The sequence below is a fragment of the Plectropomus leopardus genome, chromosome 18 (genome assembly GCF_008729295.1).
Source record: "Plectropomus leopardus isolate mb chromosome 18, YSFRI_Pleo_2.0, whole genome shotgun sequence".
NCBI classification, from domain to species: domain Eukaryota; kingdom Metazoa; phylum Chordata; class Actinopteri; order Perciformes; family Serranidae; genus Plectropomus; species Plectropomus leopardus.
The window spans coordinates 15,662,262-15,670,964 of NC_056480.1; positions in this window are offsets into that span (position 1 = coordinate 15,662,262).

An 8,703-nucleotide genomic window follows, 5' to 3' on the forward strand; every position below is an offset into this window, starting at 1 on the left:
ACACCCTGGCAGTCCGAAACTCAAAGCCATACAATAACAAAACCCATAGACATTCTATAGCACCCAGTGAGAGGGCTTGAACTACTCCAAAAACATTCAACATATAAGGAAACCCCAGAAAACACACAGTATTTGATATTTTTAAGAACGTTAGTCTCGAAATGATGTGGAAGTGGGAATGAAAGCCTTCTCTGACTGAAGCTTGCAAACCACATAACCAAAATACCCAACTGTCGAAAGAGCGGATTATTTTGTGGTAAATGGCTGACAATCAAAGTGGTCATACGTCTTAGAAAAGCAGCACAAAAACCATCCTGAACTTGCGGCGGACTGCAGATTGGTGGTCATTCATTTCAGTGTTCCAGTTTTCAGCAGGAACCTCCATAATTTGGAGGCAATGGACGAGAGAACACAGATGGGCAGGCAAAAAAAAAATGCGAGACGAAGTCTTGTTTTATTTATATATTTAGGCTGATTTATCATGAAGTCCTTTTGAAGTCAGTGGGAATCCTTTCAAAGATCCAGCACTTTGCCTTGGACAGAGATTGAGTGACCAAAGCAAAAAAAAAAAAGAAAAACGATGAGTGTCACGAAATCTTGAAAGTGACAGCCTGCTGCCCCATCTCTCAGAGCTATCAATCTCCGGGGCATTCTAATTGTCCATAATTGGTCATAATTGGATTTAATTGGCTTTGATTGGCTGTAATTGGGGCGATGGGCTAATCTGATTCGAGATCAGAGGGCTGGGGGTCCTGTGTGGTTTGTGAGAGTGTATTCCCTCGCCCCTCCGCTGACCCAAGATGTACACATCAAACGTGTGTTTGTAACACAGCTGATTGCTACCGGTCATTGCCATGTGATTTGGGAGCAGAACTACATAACAAGTTTATATGTGTTTAACTACAACTTCCCTGACAATGCTTTGAGTTTATGGGGTTACAAATTGCTTCAAATCTTCCTTATATAAACACATTCTTGCTGGGTGTGTGTACGCATCATACGTATAAGTGCATTCATGCGTCCAAAAACATACACACACCAAACGGCCTCAAAGAGAAACTGAGAGGGTGTGAGATGGCAGCAGAGATCATAAGTAAACAGTAATGTAATACAGCACTAATTTGAATCACATTTTCTTGCCCAGAGCCGCTGAATTCCTAATTGTGCATGAAGCTGTCCAGAAGTCATGCTGAATTATAATATCCCGGACAGAAAGAGAAAAGTGACTCTGCAGCATTTTGATTTGGTCTGACGAGGGACTTTGAGAGGAGGCGAGGGGAGGGAGGAGACGTGTTTGTATTGGAGAGAAAAATCCCTCCTGCCCTCTTTTTCTTTCTCGCTCTCACTGTCTTTTGTTCCTGATCTCTGTCTACCCGGTGGCTTGACAGGCAGATGGAAGCGATTATACCGTAATAATAAACCATGGGAGGAAACCATGGGAGAGACGGAGAGATGACAGAGAAGAAGGAGGAGGAGGAGAGGGGAGATCTTTCGAAGTGCTCACGGGCCAGCACACGTGTCGATCGGGCCCACGGATCAGCGCCTGTGCTCATTTCCATCACCTTGACGGCTCAGACCTACATCGCACCACCAAGGGAAGAAATGGAGAACAAGGCCTCCTGGCCAAATATGCAATTCCTTTCCCATAGATGTGAGATCTTTGATCACAGCTTGATTAAAAAACTTGATTCAGCGTGCAGATGTTTCACACTTTGAGGTCTTGAAAGATGAACTCACGTTCTTTAAAACAACAAAATCATTTCTCCCACCATCTTTTTGTTTTTTCGTGGCAGGTGCTGTGTGGTTTTCTTTTCAGTTTTGTGCTGCGGTCAGGCTCTGACAGTAGCCCTGTCTTTCGCTCTGTCTCCCCTCAGTCACAGTGTGTTTAACATCTGCCCCATAGGCCTGTGCCTCTCACAGCCTTTCAGCACTCGTCGCAACACCATGGTGCTGTAGTTGCACCGAAAACGGCCCTCATTAGCCTGCAGCTCAAGTGCCATTGAATACATTGAGGACAGTACCTTACATGCACAAAATAGTCTAGTTTCTGCCCTTTTTACACAAAAGACAATATTCCTACTAAGTTGTTTACATGTGCAATTAAAAAGAATATTCCACTAACACTCCTGTTTACATGCAACTGTGCAGACCCCGGTTAATATGCTCTAACATGTCATTTGTCACATTCAAATATGGAAAAGTAAAACAGCTGGAGCTGCTTGTCATCTTGCATCTTTGCAATTTTTTTTTTCACAGTTTCTTACTGGAGGTGGACTTGTTGGACCACGAGAGTTCATCCGCCCTCTTTGATTTCTTCAACTACCTTCTTAGAAAGGTCAGCATTGTGAAATCTGCATCTATCCAAAAAACTGTTGATATCCAAGTTTTTCCATAATGTTTAAATGTAGGCTTTTTTGCATGCATTTCCACCACAGTCTTGTAAGCTTTTGGTGATTTAGTTTGTGTACAACATATCCATGACAACGCACTGAGCCATCAAGAGGCCATGTGTTGTAAACTGCAGTAAAAACCCCATTTGATAAGAAAACATTTATGGAAAAAAAAAAAAAAAAAAAATCATTTGAGACACATATTCTGAATTAGCTGTTTACATTGCCAGATTCTGCCATTAAAACACGAATAATACCAGCATATCCCACGTCTTAATCAGAAAATACTCAATTCAGAAAAAAACTGATTCAGAATATTTAAATGGAATATGCTGTTGAATATTGGTGTGCAAGTAACCATAACCACTTTTGTTTAGCGAGGCATCACCATCAAACTGAGGCTAGAGCCTGTATAACACAACCTGTCAGCCATCACATAGAGAGCAGAGGACTGGCTAAATGTCAAACTGGACCGCAGACAGATCTAGCAAAGACATCAAGCACCTGCATTTAAAAAAATGTGAATAACGTTGGCATTACATGGTGAAAAAGTGTTTGTTGAAAATAGAAGGGATTGGAGCTCGGGGGGGCAGAGGTTGAGTGGGTTAATGTGTACTGTGCTTACGCATGAATGTCAGCATATGCATGTGTATGTGTGTGTGTTTGTGAATGTGTGTGTGTGTACGCGTGAGGGGCAGCTGGTCTACGGATGAAGGAGGGAGCCATCATCCAGAGGCAAGTCCCCTCCCCCTCGCCTCTCACCTCCAACCTCTCACCCCTCACCCTAACAGCAGCATAATACGTCTGTTGAAGGATCAGGGCAGGCAAGGTTGCTTTCTGCTCGCATCAGCATCCTCTCTGTCCTCCAAATTGCCTTTGAAAGCACTTAGTGCCTTGGGGGTGGCTGGTAAACCCTGTTTTGTTCAGTTTTCCAGCATTCCTGGTTGCAGCATTAGCATGGCAGAGACATTTAAATGGTGTGATCACATGAAGAAGTTGTTGTTTAAGTGTACTGAGAGCCTCAAGGTATGGTCAGGGTGAACGGGCAATCATAGTAAATGTTCCAATGGGGATACTGGCTTAGTCGAACTCTTGTCCAATGCATTCACAGCACTGCACTTCCTCGTCCATACAAATACTGATGGAAGTAGTTTTGTGAAAATAAAAAGTTCCAGTCCTGCCTACTCTAACTTCTGTGCACCTGGACAATCCAACACATTCTCATCCTAACTTTTCACATGTTGCAGCTTTGTCAGTGGACTTCTGTATCTACATATTACGTTGTAGGTATCCTTCAATGTCCGCTGTTTATGTTCCAGGATGCAGGCTACTATGATGTCAAAAAATGCACATGGTGGGATGACACTGCACATGGTTATGTTTAGACAACAGTAGCACGCTGTAACATCAACAAACGTACATGCTGGCACGGTTAGTTAGGTTAGGGGAAGGAGGCACATGGTAATGTGTAGATAAAAACATCACATTCACATGGGAAGTGAACACCAGACTCCTGCATGAAAGTCAGTTGTTTGTGGGACCCCTCCCACATGCTCTATAAGCTCTGTTGCACTCCATCAATTAAGTTATAACCAGCAGCGTTTCAACCTTGCACCATACTGCCTGACGCCGCCTGTGCACATATCATGTGGATGCAACAGATGCCATCTAGCTTTCCGCTGGCGTATCACAACACCACGACCTGTTCTGTCCGACTGCGTTCTTGGCTGCGCCATCCGGCGGCGTTTCTTGCACACGAGAAAGGTGACTTTTGCAATTAAGCCAAAAGAACCAACGTGGTAGCACTATTTTCAAGTTCAGAATGAGAACAGACTGGACAATTGTTGCATCATGTGGGCAAGATAGTCAAAGTGTCAGTTTCTGAAGGTGCAAATATTGCTGGTAGAGGCCCTGGCGATCTGACTCCTCACTATTAAACAAGATGGACTGATATTTGATGGTTTAAGAGCTGGAAAGGTCTTTGATCCTCAGACCTGATCAAACCAGTTTGTCGAAATGTAGTGGAACCAAATGTGTCACCACTGACAATCATAAAAACCGACATTCGTGCTCTCACCCCGTTTTACCCATCTGCTTTGTCTCCCAGGTCTGCAGTCATCACAGTAAAACAACCATGATTTCACCCAATATTCCTGTCATGTTTCAACAGGCTGTTTATTAAAAACCCTCAGCCTGCCAGCAACCGCACTGCACACTCTCAGCCCCGGCGCCCAGAAACACTCTTTCACATCACAACCGTCGCCTCCAATCTCTGTCTTTTCCCCTCTCTTTTTGCCACAGCTCTTATTTTCCTTCCTCCTGTCCCTGTGGTGGTTTCCTAAGTATGACATCATCACTCAGCGCCTGAGTGAGGGCTCAATGACCCGTGGTGCACTTCAGATGCAACTAGAATTTGACTTGTTTAAAAAAAAAAAAAAAGGAACATTCCTTAGAAAATTTTATGCAGGGGAGTCATGGACTGTAACCGGTGTGTATTTCTGTCACACCTGTCAACAAGATGCCAATCACTGGGCTCAAAACAAACACAGAGGACCACGCCTTCTATTCAGGACAGGATTCTACAGTAACTGGATTTGGGAATGACTTAGGATGGGAATGTCGGTTTTCCTTTTCCTCAGATGAATAGATGTCTGATTGGCACTGAGGGCACAGCGAGGCCAGCTGCACAGTATCAGGCCAGCACTTCCTGGAACAGGGTTTCCTTGGGCCTCAACTCTGATTAAAGAACAGGAGGACGAGGGGCACCTGAAAGAAACAGCAGCTAATCAGACAGGAGACACACACAACAAGCAAGTTCACACAGAGGAAAAGTTAACATGTCCATACACGCTGACAACACTGAGAACGAAACTTGTCATCAGCAGAAACATACATCACACAACCATACAGCCTTTAATCAAGATGGGTACGTCTCTTGCCAAATGTTTGTCAAATAGCAATGTGTGTGTGTGCGGGACAGCTCAGCTGAACTTGATTTCCCAATGCCTGCTGCTCCGGATACCACAAAAACACCCCGCTGCCTCCATTGTCTGCCTCCCAAGGAATTCCCAACCTCTCCCATTGCTTGATTAGCAGCTAACCCAATCGCGTGATCCACACTCGACTGTCAGACTCTCCCCACGTCGAGAAAAGCACATGTTGTAACAATACAAGATCCGAATTACAGAACCTTGGAACCACATGTCTTCCCTCTTTTCCCTCCAAGATGTGCGGAGCTACATGGGAAAAATCTGGAGTTTGAAGAACATGTCAAGGTACAAAAAAACACGGGACGGTTTTGTTTTTGCACAATCACACTGATGCACGTGCGGGCTGAAGGTACATGCCCACATGTTGGTATAGACACTACGTCAGTTAATGAAGCTGCTGTTTATTGATTTCCTAGCAACTGTGCGTCTATTTTGATGTGATCGTTTGTGTGTCTCAGTGGGATACTGCTGGATGACGATGACGGAAAAGTTTAGCTTTGGATTGTGTCTGCAATTTCTCCACATTTCCCCATTCCGAAGGCTTTCCTTTGTCGTCTCTAATTGCGATTTACACCTCTTCCTTTCAACTCTCCTATCGTTTCATCCAACCATCTGGTGCCCCTTCCCCACTGAGCTGAGTTCGCTACTAACAACCCACAGCTGGGCTCACACACACATCCATTTATTTTAAAGTTAGTGAGATGGCCAGCAGCAAGCAATCCCAAAGTCTATCTCTCAAATGCCAAGCGTAAGATGGCCTGAGGGTTGGGGTGGCACTGGGTAATGTTGTCCCAGCGTTACTTAGGGCTTGTCGGGGGCTGATCGCTGGCAGATGCTGTTTGTGTAAAGGCAGAAGGTCACAGCAGGGTAAACCAGGGGCGACAGGAGCGCTGCAGATCTGCAGAAAATAGAACAGACGTTGTTGCCATGTCCAGGACGAATGGAGAACATAGAGCAGGTCTCTTCGGTCGTGAGCTGAGATCCGAACCCTGGTTCCTTCTGCTGTCAGGACCTGGGGCCTGGACACTGTCAGCCACCGGAGGCACACACACACATACTAAGAGGGAGTATTTTAGCTGACTGAGTCCTTGTTGGAGCCCTTTCGCACCTCTTAGAGCTGTTTCCCCAGATCCAAATCTAACATGTCATGAGGCCAGAGGATTAATTGTTAATCTTAACAGCCGTCATTATCTGGGATAATTCTAAATTCCTTCATTCTCGCCTTGCCAGCACATGTGGCCTGTCCATTTGACTGCTGAGGAGATCCAGAACACTTTCTTTCTCCCCTAACTTCACCCTTTTCTTTCACTCTCATTTTTTTCCCTTTTCTTTTTGTCTGTCTTTAGGACTCTGTCTCCCTCCTCTCGCTTCCTGGAGCTAATTTTCAGAATGATTTCATGGCCGCAGAATGTCCTAATTGCGGAGAGCTGGTCTCCTTCGCTGCGGGGCTACTTTTTTAGGCCTGGTATTTCTGTGTGTGTGTGTGTGTGTTTGCACATGTGTGTCTGCAAAAAGGAGGGAAACTAGGTTTTGGGGTGGGTCGGGGAGTTTTAAGGCTGGGGTACCTGTCATTTTGATGGACGTCTGAGGGACCTGACTGCCCTTGCGCCCCTGACCTCCTTCTCAAGCCCTCCACCGCGCCAACATCTCACTCTGTCAGACAGTTAAACCCAGGTGGGGGGACAAGATGTGCGTGTGTGAAAGTGTGTGTACGCGCCACATGGTGACATAGAACAGGGGCGTCTTTACAGTGAGACCCTAAAAGGACAGAAAAGCACACTTAAATTCTGCTCATAATGTCGCAGACAACGCCATAAAGTAACACAGGCCTCTTTTTACACGTCTTACACATTATTCTGAATTCCCACTTGACAAAATCAAAGAAGAAGAATTCCCATTATCATCCGCTGTATTTAATTATGTCATTTGGAGGCAAGGCCATGCATTTGGTTCACACTTTCCCCATCGCTCAGTTTGAAGGTAATGAGTTTTGTCTCATGGCTTATGCAATAGCGTATGTGTGTGTTCAAACGCATCTGTTCACGTGTGTGTTCTCTGTGTTACACGCCATTATTTACACGCGCTCTTTCTAATTTCACACTTCACACTCTTTCTGTCATCGGCTGGAAATAGAAAAATGAAAAAACAGGCGGCAGCGGTTGATGAAAGTGAAATTGAAAAATGAAAAGAAGTCAGGTCGCGGGGAAGGAGGGAGCGCTGTCAATGGTTTAGCCCTTGGACGCATGATGGAAACCAATCACCGTGGAAACAGCACGAATCAGCAGACCGCATCGTAACCCTCGCAAACACACACATAGGCATGGTAACCTCAGTATTGCTTTTGCCTGAGATCTGTACTGTTAAATGAACACGATGGGTTTCCCCCAGCTGCTCTGAGCTTCCATTAAACACACACAGTCAATCTGATACACAAGCACGCACAAACACAAAACCAACACACCGCAGCAACCACTCCACTGTACATCAGTTTTCCATGTATCTCCCTCTGCGCCATTCTTTGGCCGCCTTTTCTCTTCCTCAACCTCAAATCTGCTCGAATTATTCTCTCATTTTCATTTTTCTCTTTTTCTCTCTGTCGTTCTTAGCCAACATTTCCTTGTCAGATGGTTGTGGCAGGGACTAGTGGCCTAGCGGTGGGGGTCCTGTGGTGAAGGGAGGGAGAGACGGGGGGGGCGTGGGTTGGCTGTCCATGTCTGTGCCTGACAGGAGCGGGGCTGCCTTTACACTGTCCAAACAGGCCGAGCCGTCACTCCTGATTAGCCCTCGTGCTGCACAGAGCCAGGGAGTCGGGGGTCTCTGGAAGCCATTACTCAGCCTGTGAGTGAGTACCCTGTCCCCTCCTCTCACCCTTCCAACCCTCTCCAGCCCCCCACCACCACCCGCCCCTCTAGCTCAACTTAATCACTCACAGCTGAGGAGGAGGAAAGCAAAGGGGTGGAGTCGTGTCTCAATCAGCAACAAGTGCGATTGATTCCATTTTGAGTGCATGACTTTTCGTTCCCATCAGTAAGAGGACACACACACACGCGCGCAAACACATGCATACTCACAACAGGCCCATTTGCCCCCGACGGTGAGCTGCCATGTTCTGTGAGAGGAAAGTCTGCCTCACAGGAACAGGAAATGAAGGAGTAGACACATACACAGGCTGCCTTGTGTCACCGTGGGTATGAACCGACACACACATACACACACACACACACACACACACACACACACACACACACACACTCACAGTGGCCTATGTCCACCCTCAGCTGGAGCTTGTTAAAATCGAGACTGCCAGGCCAGCTTGTCTTTGT